The sequence below is a fragment of the Myotis myotis genome, unplaced genomic scaffold (genome assembly GCF_014108235.1).
Source record: "Myotis myotis isolate mMyoMyo1 unplaced genomic scaffold, mMyoMyo1.p scaffold_m19_p_3, whole genome shotgun sequence".
Classification (NCBI taxonomy): Eukaryota; Metazoa; Chordata; class Mammalia; order Chiroptera; family Vespertilionidae; genus Myotis; species Myotis myotis.
The window spans coordinates 17,728,948-17,749,268 of NW_023416335.1; the positions used below are offsets into that span (position 1 = coordinate 17,728,948).

At 41.2% G+C, this 20,321-nt stretch overlaps 1 protein-coding gene and 1 long non-coding RNA gene across 5 annotated transcripts in view; one reads left to right on the forward strand and one right to left on the reverse strand.

The window, feature by feature from the left end:
- Positions 1-20,321, reverse strand: part of FUT10 (fucosyltransferase 10) — a 78,692-nt gene that overhangs the window by 14,685 nt on the left and 43,686 nt on the right. The window lies entirely within an intron of this gene.
- Positions 459-3,634, forward strand: LOC118649928. The gene is made up of 3 exons (XR_004965800.1): positions 459-600; positions 1,636-1,928; positions 3,317-3,634. It is a non-coding gene; the product is annotated as an uncharacterized LOC118649928 (long non-coding RNA).

Below are 20,321 nucleotides of genomic sequence, written 5' to 3' on the forward strand. Positions count from 1 at the left end.
ATTATTGTGTGAAATGTTTGCTGTGTGGAGACCCCAATATTCTGTAACTTCCAAAATGTTATGAGCATGGTGAATGGCCCACTATTTTGATGTAAACGCCCTAAGCCAGGGGTGGGCAAACTTTTTGACTCGAGGGCCACAATGGGTTCTTAAACTGGACGGGAGGGCCGGAACAAAAGCATGGATGGAGTGTTTGTGTGAACTAATATAAATTCAAAGTAAACATCATTACATAAAAGGGTACGGTCTTTTTTTTTTTTTAGTTTTATTCATTTCAAACGGGCTGGATCCGACCCGCTGGCCGTAGTTTGCCCACAGCTGCCCTAAGCCCTTAAAGTGTAAATGCTCTGCTCCTAGCCTAAGGCACACCATAAGACACAAGTTGTTTACTACCAGCAAATATAAGCACCGGACCTTCTTCAGTCAACGTCTCCTGCCTGGTAAGAGGAGGACGTTCCATGAGATGAGCCCCTGACTGACTGCTCTGCTGTGCGAGCCTCAACCATCTGTGGCCGCCTGTCTGTCTCCGTCTTTGTCATCCGTCTTTCGGTGTGCATTGCTGGGTGGCCTTTGCCGGAGCCTAGGACCCACTGGGAACAGGTAAATAAACCTTGTGTGATTGCATGCTAATTCTGTCTTTTGTGTTCATGTGTTCCAGTTCGGCTCAACTGTCTAGAGCAGTAGTTCTCAACCTTCTGGCCCTTTAAATATAGTTCCTCATGTTGTGACCCAACCATAAAATTATTTTCGTTGCTACTTCATAACTGTAATGTTGCTACTGTTATGAATCGTAATGTAAATATCTGATATGCAGGATGGTCTTAGGCAGCCCCTGTGAAAGGGTCGTTTGACCACCAACGGGGTCACAACCCACAGGTTGAGAACCGCTGGTCTAGAGTCTCACCCCATAACAAAGAAACAGAATTTCCAGAGGATGAGGCCCAGAAATCAGGATTTTAAAAAGATTCCCAGGTGATTCTAATGTGCAGCCAAGGTTGAGAACCACTGGTCTAGACATTAAAGTACCAGGGGATAGGCCATTATTGCTGACCCCTGGTCACCTGTGTATGTCCCACTAAATCTAGGCAGATAATTAATTAATTGGGGCATAACTGGGACAGGGGATAAGGGTGGAAGTTGAGCTCAACTCTACACTGAAGCCTCTCTCCTCTATTACTGCAGTTCAAATAAAGTCTGTCTTGCCATTTTTAACAAGTTTCCAGTGCAGTCATCCCTGGACAACCTTTAAGCCCGTTTGCTCTTGGGAGGATAAACCAGGAAGTGGCCAGTGCAGGTTCTGGAGTGGGCTCCAATTTGGCCTTTGGGGCAGGGAATTCGGGGGTCCTGGTACTGGGAGTGTGGTGTTTAAGGTGAGGAGGGCCTGTGACCGTGGCCCATTGACTCCTCGCAGCTGGAGAAAGGCCAAAGAAGACAGACCCTTCTTGGCCAGGTCTAAGGGTTCCATTGTTCAAACGTTGCCACTCATCCTACCCAAGTGTGGTTACTTGGCCTCTGAAATTCATGTTCTACATTAAACGGGCCCGATATACCTTTTGTGATTCCTTAAACCAAGGACACAAATTCAGATTTTTTTTTTTTTTTTTTTTTGGTATGCTGTGTTCTGTATTGTACAAGGCTGAGACCCTGTGAATATCATTTCTCAAGATCCCTCGCCATTAGGTCCCACCAGCAGGAGCACCGTCGGGAGACTGGAAGGTAGAGGGGGAGAAGAAGCATCATCCTAAAGCCTCTTGTGTAGTGGAGAGAGCCCAGCTGGGGACTTTGAGCACAGCTGTGGTAGAGACCCAGGTCATGTGAACAGTGGTGACAGCCACAGGAGCCGTGGCAGTGACCTGGGAGTGCTGGCTCATGGATTCCTGCTCACTTCCATCGGTGGATCCCTGGAGAACAGCCATCCTGTACTTTGGGTAAAGTAATTTGCCCCTGAAATGTTTCCTTTTTATTCATTTTGCATAACCTTCCACCTCTTCCTTCTGCTCCAATTAGCCCCCTTCAACCCCTTTGGAATCAATTCCCATTATAAATCCCCACTGTTTGAAATTCCTACAATAATGTGTTTTCCTATGAGACTGATTAATACAGAAGTCCATTTCAAAAGCTTGGGACTTCCATCTGATTGCAACTTATTATTGCAAATTATGTTGCAAGTTTTCTCTTGCTCTCTTGCTTCTTGACTTTTCTAAAAATATTGTTTCTTCACAATTCTTCCCCATTGTCACCACCATCCCAGGTCCCTATTTTCCCCTCAGAGAATCACCAGAAAGATTTATTTATTTCTTAGTCCATCTGGTGAGAATGTGGGAGCAGAAAAAAACTCAAGTCTCCCATTTAAGAAGGGAAAATATAAAATCAGAAAATGAGACTCCCTGTAAGAAAGGATCCATCAAATTACTGGAAACCAATAGCACATTCCTCATTCAGGTACTATGTTATAAATTCCTTCTCTGAGCTGCTAATTAAAATATACAGAATACTGATGACCCAGGTAGCTACAAAGAATGATGAGGTGGAGGTGAAGTCTTCTGTATAACTGTATTTGACCTCATTCTAAGTTTTATCACAAATTACAAATCCTCTCCACTGTGTTTCTTGACATTTAACGTAAAAAGAGATAAAGACTTCCTTGTTGCTAAACCCTTTTACTACAGAGCCTTTTACCCATTGGAAATGAAAACCTCTAAGGCCAGATGATGTTAAAGCTTATGAAACAATGGGCAAAACACAATTGTAGGGGACAGCAATAGTTCATAAATCACATCTATTGTTAATCACCCCAGCCGTTGCTAAACTCATGGTGACCTCACTGAATTTGTTTTAATTTCCTGTCTTGGATTAAATCATTTGTTTCATAAAGCTCAAACAACTTCCAGTGTTCAAGATAACCATTACAATGGCTACCTCCCTGCTATAAGCTTAACAACATATTAAAGTATTCTGACAGTGTCTAAATCTCAACACAAAGGGAAATTCCATTGCTTCCACAGTAATAATTAGAAAAAGTGAGAATGCAGTGCTGTGAACTCCAAGAAGAAACCAGAGCAGGAGTGACAGTTTGCAATGCAACCTGCGGCACTCACTCCCCCAGAGAGATGGGAGCTGATGTCACCAAGGGCTTGTTAGCAAAGTCGCTTCAGGGTCCTCGTGGTTGTGCTGAACTCTGACATTCACGGCAAAGCTCCATAACCCTGGATTAGGCTTTCTGGTCTGTCCCAAGCATGTAAAAAACTGACTCTTTGATATTAAAAGCCCGGTTAGGGTGTTTCTGCATCTCATATTCTGATTCTCTCTCTTGCAGCCAACGTACCTGGAAACAGAAGACGCCACCAGTGAAAAGCAAGTTTTTTCTGAGTCCTACTACTTGGAAAGTATTAAGCTAGGAACTCTGGGACTTCGAAGATGAACAAAATAAGCCCCAGGGATCTTATGATTATGAATGTAAATGTTAAAGCATTAGCTGAAATTCAAAGTAGAATAATACAAACACAATTAGCCCTGGCAGGAGAAAGAAAAGAATCATTATTTCTCACTGGTCAAAGCGTTCTGGGGCTGAATTTCTGATAAGTACATAAAGAAACCAAGCAATTAAAGAAAATAAATACGACCCAGTTATTAATTCAAGGCAAACAAGAAAAGTAATCAGTGTACTATCTGGTTCACCTATGAATATCATTTGCTTAGTCATAATAATGTAGAGTAAATATTGATCTATCAAATGTGGTAATACAAGTGAAAGGTGAGGATACAAGAGGGTGAGTGTGTCTTGAGCAGGACAGGGTAAGAGAGTAAATGCTCATCTTCCAAGACTGAGTCAATAGATAACACCTACCACTGAAAGAAAAGTCACGAAATAGTAATATAAAAGTCCTGCTGGTGGTAACCTCGGGAGGTAACTATTTGCTATGTAAACTTATAGTGCATGTAGCTCTGATAGAAATGAAAATAAAGTGAGCAAAAGATTATAGAGGAAAAGTGTCACATGCACCCAGAAACCCAAGTCCTTCCCCTCTGTTAACAGTTTCTTGTATGTTCTCCATTTTTTTTTTTAATGGAAGGAAGGAAGGAAGGAAGGAAGGAAGGAAGGAAGGAAGGAAGGAAAAGGAAGGAAATCACACGTAAATTAAATCTAGAAAAAAATAAACTTTAAGATGTACTATTTTTTGTACCATTATTTTTTATGTCACTAAGAAAAGTATTTCCAACTAAACTATGATATAATGCTTTCCTATACTTAGAATTTTTTATGTATACTTATTGAAAATGCTCTTTTAGATTTGCTTATAGATTTTTTAAAAATATATTTTATCGATTTTTTACAGATAGGAAGGGAGAGGGATAGAGAGTTAGAAACATCAATGAGGGAGAAACATTGATCAGCTCCCTCCTGCACACCCTCTACTGGGGATGTGCCAAGGTACATGCCCTTGACTGGAATCGAACCTGGGACCCTTCAGTCCACAGGCCAATGCTCTACCCACCGAGCCAAACCAGTTAGGGCTACTTATAGATTTTTTTTTTTATCATTTATCACTCTTGTGAACGCTTAGGAAAAAATATGTTAAATTGTTAAAGTATCTAAAATGTCTTCACATTCAGAGTCCAAACTCTGAATCACTTCTGAATCTCTGATGTCAGGGTTTTTTCATAAATATTTTTCCCTGTGCCCTTAAGACTGTTAGCAATACAGCATTGCTTAACAGAGTGCTCCTCTGTGTCTCTGAGATGTTCTTCCTACCCACTCACACCCATCCTCAAGCTTTGATGCCTGTGCTTTCTTGGCATTACCAGGTGTCAACATTTTCAGACTTGAAAACGTGACTCATATCCTTTCCTCAGAAGATCCTTGAATGGTTTGCTGATGGCAACATCAAAGGCTCAGGTGTCCAATTGTGCCAGAGGGAAGGACGACCCAACTGCACCCCTGCTGCTGCCCGGCTGGCAGCCATTGCAGGGAGGCTGTCCGCAGCCAAACACTTGCTGACTCAGAGATGTTAACATCTGAAAAAGAAAAATGCTTTTTAGGGTCCAGGAGATTTGTTTCACGTAAATGAGAACATACGACTCTACTGTTGTCAGCCTGGCATTGTCTGTGAAGAGACATGTCCATGGAGGGAGAGATCCTCAGCAGGGCAGATACAGCTGCCCTGTTCCTTCTCGGGATCAGGTACTGCGATCCCATTGAGCGCGTGCAGTCACTTTACTATCCTCCCGATTCTTCCACTTTGTGGGACAAATCTCAACTCTGAAAGTGGGTCAAGAAACAGCAACAACTAAAACGTCAGTGCACACTCTCCAGGCGTCTGTCTTAGACTCTTGGCTGAAGGGACATTTTACAGAAGTTAATCCTGAGTCCAGCAGTCGGTCTCCAAGCTAATTATGTCCTCTGAAGGAGCAAGACACCACATGAGTGCTTTTGCCAGAATGAGTCTATCCACCAGGTAGGTATGGAACTGCCAAATCATTAATTATATTCCACTTAGTCTCTGGGCCACATCTGACCTTCGTTGAAAGCTATGACCTGGAAAAATAAACTCTTATTCTCAAAACCTCCTGTGTCCCGCTCCATTTAATCATCTTAGAGTCTCTCTACCCAAGAGAGAAACAGTGAAGAATACAGCCCTGTCCTCCACAGTCAGCCATGTCTAAGAGACCCCATTTTAATTTTCTAATGTTCATATGTCTCATCACAGAAACAAAACAACAACAAATTTGGTCAAGGATTTTAGGTCCAAATCCTTAGTCATATAATGTATAAATTGTATTTTATAAGCCTCAGTGTGATGTTATAAAAAATATGAGATCCAGCTCTCCTCTGGCAGTCAAAAAAAGTGAGGCAGTAAACATATAAAGCAAAGGACATAAACAATGCCCGCTAATTTTTATTTCGTTTAAATATTTCATCAAATTTCTAGTATAATACATGTTCAACACAAAAATTCTGTTGTACTAAAAAATATAAAAGAGGGAGGAGAGGGCAGAGGGCAGAAGGAAGAGAAGGAACATCATCCATATTCCCAAAGTAATGCTAACATCAGGTGTTCATCAGTGTGTCAGTATGTCAGTGTGGGAGAGTGAGTATGTAAGACTCAAATAAGTTACTGACTGTAACCCTTCAGTACAGTCACTACTGATGTCTTAAAAAAGAATTTATAGTGATATCAGTTTATGTTATATTGCTCATACTCAAAGACAGATGACATTTGTCCCAAAACACCTCACCAGTAGAGACTATGGGTCAAAGAAAGAACAGAATGAACCCCAAAGTTGGAAATGAAAATCCCCTCAGACACTCCAGTCTTGACCAGGGAGCCTAGCAGGCAAGGCGCCTTTGAGGCTCAGTTCATCCCCATCCTCCAAAGCTCAGCTCAAGCAAGCAGCCAGCCAGCAAGTGAGCAGGTGCACAGGGGCAAAGCATAAGACAGTGAGAAAGTGAGGGTGCTCAGACAGGGATATCACCACCCCAAGTTTGGGGGTGGTTGGATATACTCAGCTACGGGAGGTCACAGAGCTTTCAGCTGCCACAGCCCTCAGAGGACCATGTGGAGAACTGGCGGAGTAGAAGGATGTCGTCAGTGACTGTTGAACTGCTGAACAAAACAGGTCTGCCTTCCCCAGACTTCTGGCTGATCCAATAAACAAAGGCCTGGGTTGCTAAGCCACTTGGGTCAGGCTTTTCATACCTGCAGCCTAATGCACTTGAGTGGTGACGGCATTCGTCTGTGGCCTAATGTCTGAGAAGTCTGCATGTTGCGGCCTTGAGAAGCAGCGCTGAAGATGAGACCTTTCCTGCTCTTTTTCTAAAACAGGTTAAATTGCTATTGACTGTGGATCTTTAAGAGGTGAATGCTTTTGCAGGAAGAGCTTTCCAAGCTGCCCAACTTCTCATTTTGGTTGTTCCCTACTCAGTTACCGTGTGGCTTTTTGCATTGGCCTGAACTACAGCATTTATCATACTCAATTGCAATTATGTGCGGACTGTCTGGCCCGCCAGGCAGGCAGCCCTTCCAGGACCCATGACTTGTTCATCCTGGCCTGTAGAGCCTAACCCAGAGCCTGGAATGAGGTAAGTACTCAAATACATTTGGAGAATAAATAAATACATTTTTAGATTTTATTTTGCCAAAGTCAGACCTTAGTTTATTTTGCCAATAAGAGGTAGACAGCAAGAAGTAAAAAGCAGAAATGGGGTGTTAACACCAAGTATCTGTCAAGGGGATAGAGCTCAAATGTGGAATCACTGGGCATTCTAAAAAAGAGTCTTAAAATTGAGACAACGTATCGAAAGCCATTTACACAAGTGTTAATCTGCAAATCATACAAGCCCCATCATACGCAAAGAGGAATTTCAGTTCACATCCCCATCTGTTTGATTTCATGACTCGCATCTCCGCCCAATGAGGTTAACTAGGTGTCTGTAAACATAACAGGGAGAAATAGGTGAAATGCATTGATGAGAAAATTGCTACTTCATCTTAGGAACTTTCTCCAGCCTCATTTACTCCAGCAAGTACAGTAGTTTTATTTTAATTACTTATGATAACACTTCATGGTAGACTAGTAAGTAATACCACCACCTCCTAAAAAATAATGAAATCCTAGCAGCACTGTGGCATTTATTAATCCAGTTAATTATTTGCAAAAAAAAAAAATGTGTGACAGTCAATGATTTGAAAAAGAATTAGTGAATTTGAAGGAAGGGACGGAAGATGGCGGCGGTATAGGCAGACGCGTCCCAGGTCGTGTCCCGGAGCAAATGGAGTGAGCAGCTGAAACTAGTATCATCCACCCCGAATTGGCGAAATTGCTCAGCTGGTGAGACGGTTTGCAGCCGGGAAGAGCAGAACTCCCCTGGAAAGGTAAAAAAAAAACCAGGGATTTGGGCAGGAAAGTTTGCCAGACCTCTGAGCCCAGAGAGTCGGAGGGAGACCGCGTGGCAGACAGCCGCGTCCCTTGGGACAGGCACAGCCCCTGACGGGGGAAAGGAGAACTGCGGGATTCCTGGCGCCGGGGGAATTGAGAGCTGGGTTCTGTGATCACGGAAGACTGAGCCTAAAGGCAGCAGCCTGAAGAGCTGACCAGACCATGCAGTCCCGGTAAGAGAAGAAGCTTACAGAAACCAAGCCTTCCCCGTTTCCACGGCCGGCGTTTGTTTGTTTGTTTTCACTGAATCCTGTTAATGGGACATTTCGGATACAGACACTCACCTGTGCTGAAGAGAGGGAGAGGGTGCGGAGGAGTGGAATCTGGGGAGAGACTGAGGAGAGAAGGGGGGCCGGGAGAGGTGGCAGCGAATTGAGTGCTGAGACACCCCTGAGCCCAGGACTGAGGCAGCCATTCTCTCCGGAAAGTGAGACTCCTCCCCCCAGCCCCCAGGCAAGGAGCACAGCCACACCCAGATTCCACCATGTAGGAGATCAAGGATTAAAATAACCTGATCAGTCCCTGGGAGTTAACAGGGTCTGGCCTATAGAGGGATTTTCAATCCCAGCAACAACACAGCGCTGGTAACTATTACACAGCCAGCTCTGGGCAGTGAACTTCCACTGGACAGAGAGGCCCTATAGCCTCAGAGGCCAACCCTAGAACACTGCCACTCAGAGGCTGACCCACAAACTGACTCTTTGCTAAACACAAAATAAGGCAGTCTGGGAAACAAATGCGGCTTGCTTTAAAATAAGGACTGTGGTTTACAACACAGAGGAACAGTGTATCGCAGGGAAACTCAACACTCTCCTGAATACCTGGCAGGTCTAAGGCGAGCCACACTGAAGAATAGAAGAACCGAAGGACCTTCACTACTGCAATTTTTTTTTTTCTTTTTTCACCTTTTAACTAAGAAACCAATTTTTTTTTCTTTTTTTTTCCTTTTTTTTTCTTTTTTTCTTTTTTTTTCTTCTTTTTTCCATCACCTGATTTTACCCTTTTAATTACTACCTTCTTATTTTTAACCAGTATTATTACTGCTACCATTTTACCTTTTTTTTTTAAGTGCCATTTTATTTTCTCTTTATTTTATTTTGGGATTAGTGTTCTCCATTCTATTTTCATCGTTATATTATTGGTTGTTTCTAGTTTGCATTCATCTCCAGGGAGCTGTTGCTGTAATTTGTTGGGATTAATGGCTGTTCTATAGGAGTATTCTCCTCATATAAAAAAGTCTCTTCCCCTCTTCCACTTCATTCTCTCTTTTCGTTCTTTTTTTCTTCTTTCTTTTCTTTTCTTTTCTCGCTTTTATTTTCCCCCCTCCTTTTTCCCAATTTCATTTTTGCACTCCTTTTTTTGGTCCCTACTTTTCTTTTCTTTTTTCTCTTTTATCTTTTTCTCTTCCTTCTTCCTTATCCCCTAATTCTCTTAATTCAGGTGGTCACCTTTATTTGGGGTTATTAATATCATGAATATATTTGTGTATAGTGCCTGGTACGTGGTGCCTTGTTGTGTTGTATTTTGTGCCTTTAAATCAACGCAGCAGATCCAAGCAACAGCAACCTCCTGAGCACCACACCCTCTGCTGAGGAACAGCAGCTGTATGTGAAACCTCGCCCCACCAGCCAGAAGAGCCTCCACAGCTGTGAACAGCACCCACCAGAGGAGCTGCTGCCAACTGAAGAGCAGCTGCTACCGCAACCGCCCGAAGAGCAACCACAGACCAAGGAGTCACTGCCACCAAGGGAGCAGCCACTGAACGACTCAACGTCTAGATATGTCAGTGAGATCAAACATGGGTAGACAAAGAAACCCCCAAAGGAAAGAGAAGGAGGACTCTCCAGAAAAGCAGCTAAGTAATACAGAGGCATGCAACATGACAGATAAAGAATTCAGAATAAGGGTCCTAGAGTGCATAAACCGGATGGAGGAAAAAATCGACAACCTCTGCAAGAAGCAAGAAGAAACAGATGAAAAAATCGATAACATATGGAATAAGCTAGAAGAAACAGATGAAAAAATCAACAACTTAAGTAAGACCCAAGAAGAAATGAAGAGTGATATAGCTGCAATGAAAAACTCCATTGAAAGTATCAACAGTAGACTAGGAGAAGCGGAGGACCGAATTAGTGAATTAGAAGACAAGGAAGCAAAACACACCCAAAATGTACTGCAATTGGAGAAAAAAATGAAAAGACAGGAGGAGAGCCTAAGGGAGCTTTGGGACAACATGAAACGAAACAACATACAAATAATAGGGGTACCAGAACAACAGAAGGATGAACAAGGATTAGAAAACCTATTAGAAGAAATAATATCAGAAAACTTCCCTGAGGTGGGGAAGAAAAAAGTCACACAAGCCCAGAGAGTCCCAAACAAGGTGAACCCGAAAAGACCCACACCAAGACACATCATAATTACCATGGCAAATGTTCATGACAAAGAGAGAATCTTACAGGCTGCAAGAGAGAGACGGAAAGTTACATACAAGGGATCTCCCATTAGATTGTCAAATGATTTCTCAACAGAAACACATCAGGCCAGAAAAGAATGGACGGAAATTTACAAAGTGATGCAAAGCAAAGGACTGAATCCAAGAATACTCTATCCAGCAAGGCTATCATTCAAACTTGAAGGGGAAATAAGAAGCTTCACAGACAAAAAAAGGCTAAGGGAGTTTAACACCACCAAGCCAGCAATGCAAGGAATGCTAAAGGGACTGGTATAAAAATAAGAAATAAAAAGCTCAGAAAGAAAACAGCCACACAAAAACAGAAATGGCTACAAACAAATACCTTTCAATAATAACTTTAAACGTAAACGGACTAAATGCTCCAAACAAAAGACATCGAGTGGCTGAATGGATAAAAAAACATGACCCATACATCTGCTGTCTACAAGAAACCCACCTCATTAGAAGGGACTCACACAGACTGAAAGTGAAAGGATGGAAAAATATCTTTCAGGCAAATGGAAAGGAAAAGAAAGCTGGGGTAGCAATACTTATATCGGACAAAATAGACCTCAAAGTGAAGGCCATAACAAGAGATAAGGAAGGCCACTTCATAATACTAAAGGGATCAATACAACAAGAAGATATAACCCTGGTAAACATATATGCACCCAATGCAGGAGCACCCAAATTCATAAAAAAGCTCCTGGAAGATATCAAAGGAGAGATCGACAACAATACAATCATAGTAGGGGACTTTAATACACCACTGACAGCACTGGATAAGTCCTCTAGACAAACAATCAGCAAAGATACAGCAATCCTAAATGACTCACTAGAGCAGATGGACTTAATAGACATCTTCAGAACACTTCACCCGAAAGCCAGGGAATATACATTCTACTCAAATGCTCATAAGACATATTCAAAAATAGACCATATATTGGGTCACAAGCAAAGTATCCCCAAATTCAAGAAAATTGAAATCATAAAAAGTGTCTTCGCAGACCACGATGGCATAATATTAGAAATAAACTACAATAAAAACAACCCAAAATACTCAAACACCTGGAAGCTGAATAGCATGCTATTAAATATTGATTGGGTTACCAATGAAATCAAAGAAGAAATTCGAAACATCCTGGAAAATAATGACAATGAAAACACAACAATCCAAAACCTATGGGACACAATGAAAGCAGTACTGAGAGGGAAGTTTATAGCTTTACAGGCCTATCTCAAAAAACAAGAAGAAATGGTAGTAAATCATCTAACTCTACAACTCAAAGAATTAGAAAGAGAGCAACAAGAAAACCCCAGAGTGAGCAGAAGGAAGGAGATAATAAAGATTAGAGCAGAAATAAATGACATAGAGACCAAAAAAACAATACAGAAAATCAATGAAACCAAGAGCTGGTTCTTTGAAAGGATAAACAAGATTGACAAACCTCTAGCCAGACTCACCAAGGAGCAAAGAGAGAGGACCCAAATAAACAAAATCAGAAACGATAGGGGCAAAATAACAACAGACCCCACAGAAATACAAATGATTGTTAAAAAATACTATGGACAGCTCTACTCCAACAAACTAGACAACCTGGAGGAAATGGACAAATTCCTAGAAAAATACAACATTCCAAAACTCAATCAGGAAGAATCTAAAAATCTCAACAGGCCAATAACTATGGAAGAAATTGAAGCAGTCATCAAAAAGCTTCCATCAAACAAAAGCCCAGGACCAGACGGCTTCACAGGGGAGTTTTACCAAACATTCAAGGAAGAACTAAAACCTATCCTCCTCAGACTACTACAGAAAATTCAAGAGGAAGGAACACTTCCAAGCTCATTCTATGAAGCCAGCATCACCCTAATACCAAAACCAGGTAAAGACAACACAATGAAAGAGAATTACAGGCCAATATCCCTCATGAACATAGATGCCAAAATCCTCAACAAAATCTTAGCAAATCGGATCCAGCAGTACATCAGAAAGATCATACACCATGACCAAGTAGGATTTATCCCAGGGATGCAAGGATGGTACAATATCTGCAAATCAATAAACGTGATACATCACATAAACAAATTGAAAGAAAAAAAACACATGGTCATATCAATTGATGCAGAAAAAGCATTTGACAAAATTCAACACCCATTTTTGATGAAAGCTCTCAGCAAGGTGGGAGTAGAAGGATCATACCTCAACATAATAAAAGCCATATATGACAGGCCCACAGCCAACATCATACTCAATGGACAAAAACTTACACCATTTCCCCTAAGAACAGGAACAAGACAGGGATGCCCCCTCTCACCACTCCTGTTCAACATAGTACTGGAAGTGTTAGCCATTGCAATTCGGCAAGAAGAAGAAATAAAAGGCATCCAAATTGGAAAAGAGGAAGTAAAACTGTCCTTATTTGCAGACGACATGATATTATACATACAAAACACTAGAGACTCCATCAAAAAGCTACTCGACTTAATACATGAATTTGGCAATGTAGCAGGATACAAAATTAACCCCAAGAAATCCAAGGCATTTCTATACACCCATAGTGAACTTTCAGAAAGAGAGATTATAAAAACAATCCCGTTTACCATCGCACCAAAAAAATTAAGCTACCTAGGAATAAACTTAACTAAAGAGGTAAAAGACCTCTACTCAGAAAACTACAGGACGTTGAAAAAAGATATAGAGGAAGACATAAACAGATGGAAGAACATACCATGTTCATGGATTGGTAGAATCAACATCATTAAAATGTCCATACTACCCAAAGCAATCTATAAATTCAATGCACTTCCCATTAAAATACCAACAGCATACTTCAGAGATCTAGAATGAACTCTCCAAAAATTCATCTGGAATAAAAAAAGACCCCGAATAGCTGCAGCAATCCTGAAAAAGACCAAAGTAGGTGGGATCTCAATACCAGATATCAAGTTATATTACAAAGCCACTGTTCTCAAAACTGCCTGGTACTGGCACAAGAATAGGCATATAGATCAATGGAATAGAATAGAGAGCCCAGAAATTGGCCCGAACCAATATGCTCAATTAATATTTGACAAAGGAGGCAAGAACATACAATGGAGCCAAGATAGTCTCTTCAATAAATGGTGTTGGGAAAATTGGACAGATATATGCAAGAAAATGAAACTAGACCACCAACTTACACCATACACAAAAATAAACTCAAAATGGATAAAGGACTTAAATGTACGACAGGAAACCATAAAAATTCTAGAAGAATCCAAAGGCAACAAAATCTCAGACATATGCCGAAGCAATTTCTTCACCGATACAGCTCCTAGGGCACTTGAAACGAAAGAGAAAATGAACAAATGGGACTACATCAAAATAAAAAGCTTCTGCACAGCAAAAGAAACCATGAACAAAACAACGAGAAAACCCACTGTGTGGGAAAACATATTTGCCAATGTCATATCTGATAAGGGCCTAATCTCCAAAATTTATAGGGAACTCATACAACTTAACAAAAGGAAGATAAACAATCCAATCAAAAAATGGGCAAAGGACCTAAATAGACACCTTTCAAAAGAGGACATTCAGAAAGCCAAGAGACATATGAAAACATGCTCAAAGTCACTAATCATCCGAGAGATGCAAATCAAAACAACAATGAGGTACCATCTCACACCTGTCAGACTGGCTATCATCAACAAATCAACAAACGACAAGTGCTGGAGAGGATGTGGAGAAAAAGGAACACTTGTGCACTGCTGGTGGGAATGCAGACTGGTGCAGCCACTATGGAAGACAGTATGGAGTTTCCTTAAAAAACTGAAAATGGAACTCCCATTTGACCCTGTGATCCCACTTCTAGGAATATATCCCAAGAAACCAGAAACACCAATCAGAAAGGATATATGCACCCCTATGTTCATAGCAGCACAATTCAGCATAGCTAAGATCTGGAAACAGCCTAAGTGCCCATCAGTAGATGAATGGATTAGAAAACTGTGGTACATCTACACGATGGAATACTATGCTGCTCTAAAAAGGAAGGAACTCTTACCATTTGCAACGTCATGGATGGAACTGGAGAGCATTATGCTAAGTGAAATAAGCCAGTCAATGAAGGAAAAATACCACATGATCTCACTCATTCATGGATAATAGAGACCATTATAAACTTTTGAACAATAATAGATACAGAGGCAGAGCTGCCTCAAACAGATTGTCAAACTGCAGCAGGAAGGTCGGGGAGGGTTGGGGGGCAGGAGGTAGGGGGGTAAGAGATCAACTAAAGGACTTGTATGCATGCATATAAGCATAACCAGTGGACATAAGACATTGGGGGATAGGGGAGGCTAGGGGACTGTCTAGGGCGGGGGGATAAAATGGACACATATGTAATACCCTTTGTAATACTTTAAGCAATAAAAATAAAAAAAAATAAAAAAGAAATTTGAAGGAAAAAAAAAAGAAAAAGAATTAGTGAGTTATAAAAATAAAAAATAGGATATTAAGAAAACGCTAAAAAATTGGACTCTTAACCTGAGCTTTGTATGGGAGAGTTTTAAGTGTCGGTGATTTCTTGACTATTCCATGCTGACCACATTTTCATTAATGTTTATTATATAGACACATCTTAGCAGTCAGTCACGCTAATTCTGAGCTCATGTGAAGTCTATGAAATTATTACTAGCAAATAAATCAATAAGCCAAGTGTCTTAAATTTTTCCGAGAAGTTTTATACAAATCAAATATATACGTAAGCAATAAAAAAGATTTACTAAAAGCAGAAAAAATGAATTTGCTGTCTGAGCTTGCAAAATTTAATTATCCATTTTTATTCTGTTTCAAATTTTTCACATGTTAATAAGAATTCAAACTTTGAGGGGAACTCAGTACAGCCTTTTCTAGGCCAATTTGGCAGTATGTACCAAAATTTTAATTTAATTTATCCATTGACACAGCAACACCATCCTCAGGTATGTAGTGAAATAATAGCTCATCTGAGCAGAGACATACAAGTATGTTCATAACAACAACAAAACAAAAACAAAGACAGCATTAACCTAAATAATCGCTGACAGGGGAGTGGTTAAATAAATGTAGGTACTTCCATACTACTGAATCATCGTAGCTTATAAAATAATGAAGTAAATTTATATAGTCTAACCTTTAAAAAAATATTTAAATCATATTTTTAAATGGAAAAAAAACCACAATTTATACCTATGGCATTATTCAGTTTAAGAAAAAAACATACAAAACTATAGGCTGAATTCAAGTATACATAAAAATTCTGGAAAAATAGCCATTAATCTGACTGGGACAGGGACTGAGAAAGAAAAGATAAAAGTTCATTTTTTAAGCTTGCTAGACTTTATTGTTTAAATTTTCCTTAGTGGTATAGTCAGACATTATTTACATAATTTTTTTAAAAATCAAAAAATTAAGCCCTGCTGGCGTGGCTCTGTGGTGGAGCGTCAACCCATGAGCCAGGAGGTCATGGTTCGATTCCCGGTGGATCCCCACGAGGGGGCATGCAGGAGGCAGCCTATCAATGATTCTCTCTCATCATTGATGTTTCTCTTTCTCCCTCTCCCTTCCTCTCTAAAATCAATAAAAATATTTTTTTAAAAAAATTAAAGAAATAAAGAAACACTTCTCTGAAGAGAAGCATTAAAAATCTCACAAACTTTGTGTAGTATGTAAAGGCTCACAGATATACTCCAAACTGCCGTATCATCCCACTGCTACTTAGGAAATGTGACCCTTGGAGTCATGTATGCTTTTAAATATCATAGTTCAGAATGTATATGGAAAATTATATGACACCATTAACTTCCAGGGATTTCATATGCCCCAAAAGAAACCTGGCAGGTTATAGATTATATGAGCATTAACAGGTGAACATGTTCTGCAAACACCCAGGTAATGAATTATTTCAGATAAACATGAGAGATCAGCACACATCCTCAGAGAAGCCATGTTAGAACAAAGCTTTGTAATTCTATCAAAAAAATCGGTTGGTTTTTAAAATTAAACACATCAAAATAATCAAGCTGGAGCACATCAAACCAAACACCTTGAAATAATAATAATTATTAATTTGTTAATCTTAGTGCTTTCAAATATGTACTTCACAATCTTGATTACATTTCAAAGTATTAAATGTTGCCAATGTCAGAGCTCTTAAAATAGTATTCTGCAAAGCAGAAAAGTAATAAAACATAATATGTCCTTAATAAAATAGGAAACCAAACTATACAAAATGTTTAAAAGAAAACCTCAGCTGAAATCAGGTAAGTGAGGCATGCAAGCCCAGCTGGAGACCTTCCAGAAGGATTCTCCAGAGGTTGCTGCTGAGAGCCTCAAGGTGAGGAAGCATAAGTGCCCATTTTCCTTGCCCACCCTCTAATGTTTAAAGCTCACACCTCTAGTGTCCTAATGCTCTTTATGGTACCTACTAGAGGGGCCTAGGGTGACCAATTTGCTTGGGACTTGCCTGCTTTAACCCAAGCAAAGAACTTGTATGCATATATGCATAGCCCAAGGACATAGACCATAGGGTGGTGAAGGCCTGGGGCAGGGAGTGGGGGTGGGCTAGAAGGGGGCAATGGGGGCGGGGAGGGGGGGGGGAGAGGATATATGTAACACTTTCAACAATAAAGATTTTTTTAAATAAATAAATTTTAAAAATAAAACCCTGTATCTGAGGAGCTCCCACAGTCCTGGGCAATTCTGACAGTCAATTCTCATCAAAGAAAAAAATGTCCGGGCCCTCAACAGCCTCAGTATGGGCAGAAAGGCATGAATTATGTTAAATCTTATTCTTGGTCATATACGTATACAATATGGGCTAAAAATCAGAGTTTCATCTCTTCTTAACCAGAAAATAAAGAAATCTCAAAAACATACTGTGCAACAGAGCCAGGCACACACACACAAATGAGTACATAGTATACAATTCCATTTATATGAAGTCTCTACACTAGCAAGACTAACCTAAAGTGATAAAAAATCAAATCAGAGGTTTCCCGGGGCAGGGGTGGGATGGGGTGGTGCAGAGGGTGGAAGTTAGGGGAAACTGACTAGCTTACAGAGGAGCACAAGGAGTGGGCAAATGCTCTATACCCTGATCGGTAAGTTGTCACCAACTGCTGACTTACAATGTGTACATTGGTATATGTAAACTTTACCTTTCAAAAGTTTGTTTTAAAAAGAGAGGAAAAAGAGAAAAGAGAGGTTTCCGCCACCCTCAAGACTCAGGACAGATTGCAACAATGTCTCTTAGGGATGCTGTTAGAGGGATTCGTGAAACCTGGGGCAGATCAGAGGGCGACGGGCACTTTCAACTCTACACTTACGGGACTCAAGGGAGCAGCACGTTACCCCTTCCCTGTGTCCAATAAATTCAAGATTCATTCAGAATTTGTATAGTCCTTCATCACAGGAAGTTGTACAGATTCTTTCTCTGTAAATATAGAAAGAAAAGCATAGCTAGTGTTCTCCCACTTTACATTATTTTGTTGTTGTTCTAACTATGAATTCTTCAAGACTAGAAGACCAGAAGCACAATAGAAAGAAAGGTGGTGTAGGTTTCAGTGTCTCTAAATAATGCATAGAGCAGCCCAACATAAGCAGCTTCTAGCACAGAGATAATCCCAGCTGTCGGAACCTAATCTAATGGAAACGTGTGAAGTGGCTCTGGTTCAGGAGGTATCCCTTCTGACCTTGAGGCCTTCTTTACTTACTTCGATATAAGTAACATCTGAGAGTTGGCTAGACACTAGGAAATAGAGGCACAGACTTGCAGGATGGAAGATCAGAAGACCCATACAGATGTCTTTCAAGGAATCATGATGTGACCACTGCACAGAGAAATAGTCCTTGAGTATTTGATTTTTAGAGTGTTCTCTTGCCCTGGTCCAAGGCAACCATCCCTTTTCCGTTCCCTGCTTCTTCTGTGATTCTGACGCGGCCCAGAGGAACGGTTTGCACTGCAAGCAGTTGGCATCTGAGGCTGGGATGGATGGAATCTGCCTTGTTGCTGAACAGCCCTGACAGAGGAGCGTAGTACCCGCAGGAGGGAGGTGCCACCTACCGGTGGTGATTGTGGGAGAAGAATGCAATCCAACCTTTAAAAGGCCTGTGGGAGCCCTAACTGGTTTGGCTCAGTGGATACAGCATTGGCCTGCGGACTCAAGGGTCCCGGGTTCGATTCCGATCAAGGGCATGTACCTTGGTTGCAGGCACATCCCCAGTAGGGGGTGTGCAGGAGGCAGCTGATCAATGTTTCTAACTTTCTATCCCTCTCCCTTCCTCTCTGTAAAAAATCAATAAAATATACTTTAAAAAAAAATACCTCAATAAATCTGAATTTAACCCCCCCCAAAAAAATTTTTAAATATATAACAAATAAAAGGCCTGTAGGGAAGCATCCATGTATTTGCACTGGAAGTCTCTCAAGTGAAAGCCAGAGTCTCCCATGTGATACAGACCTGGCAAGGGACAGGACTCGTTACCCGTTGGGTGTGTGCGTGCGTGTACATTTCCACGTGCCAAATGTCTGCTGATTCCTGTTAGCCAGGAACGTGGCTCTTTGCACTGCACCAGTAGAGCCAAACATCGTCACAGATTCACTTCCCGACTGGGAAATGGAAAGTTATTGGGTTGACTCTCCCATCTGATGGTCTGTAATGAAGTTTCGCACAGAGCGGAGGTCCTGGCCCAGGGAAACATCAGAGCCAAGTCCATCCTCTGCAACCCGAGGGCTGAGCTGGCATGCAGGGTCCCCCGTGCAGCACCGTCTGTCCAAGCCGGATCCTCCAGGCAGGCCGCCTGTTACTCATGACCACCGAACAGCCATCTCACTCACGTTTCCTACCATAGCATCAGGTCCCCTTTGTCTAATAATGAGCAGTGGATGGCGGTTGGGTGTTATGGTCCAGGCCCTTCAGATGCCAAGCCTTGAAAATGAATCCTCCCCCAGTAACTTGGAGCTAGTGCTCAGGAAAAGTAATGGCACCTCCGAGATCTTTGAGCTTGCATGAAAGGAATTAGAGGATCAGAACCGGGGAATGACGTTATGAGAAAAACAGCACGTTCTCTGATCCAAGGTACATGAGAAAATTAAGACACAATAACACCGAATCAGGACACGGGAGCAGGACAGGGAAATGCTGAAGTGGTTTTAATTGACAGCACAGCTGGATCGAGGCCACGACAAACCAGAGCAGTGTTTTTATTTTATTTTCATCCGTTCCCTAGCAGATACGCTGAGGAGCTTGCGCTGGTTTCAACTTGACTGCATGGCTCTACCGCAAAATAAAAAACTGCACAGTACCACTAGTTAACAGGAAAAAGAACCTTCCAAATCCTCATTTTGGATTTAAAACAATATGCCAAACTGAGCAGGAGTCGTCTGGAACACCATTTTAGGGCCGGCTCTAAATAAAGTATATGTGAGTATCACTGGGCAGCATCAGAAAGCTCAAAACTCAAACCCTTTGTACTGGCCAAGGCATCCAGCATCTGCCACTCAGAGCAGGCACAGACAATTCCCAGGTCCTCATTCACTGCTTGGACACCAAGAGTCACATCTCCTCGAGCACATCCCACAGGCAACAGTTAACACAGGAGCATCGATTAAAATATACTGATATAGCCCGGCTGGCATGGCTCAGTGGTTGAGCAATGACCTATGAGCCAGGAGGTCATGGTTCGATTCCCAGTCAGGGCACAAGCCCAGGTTGTAGGCTCGATCCCCAGTGTGGGGCATGCAGGAAGCAGTGGATTAATGATTCTCTTTCATCATTGATGTTTCTCTCTCTCTCTCCCTCTCCCTTCTTCTCTGAAATCAACAAAAATGTATTTAAAAAAATAAGGAAATCTTAGCTTTAAAATATATAAATAATATATATTTATATATATAAATGACAAAAGGTA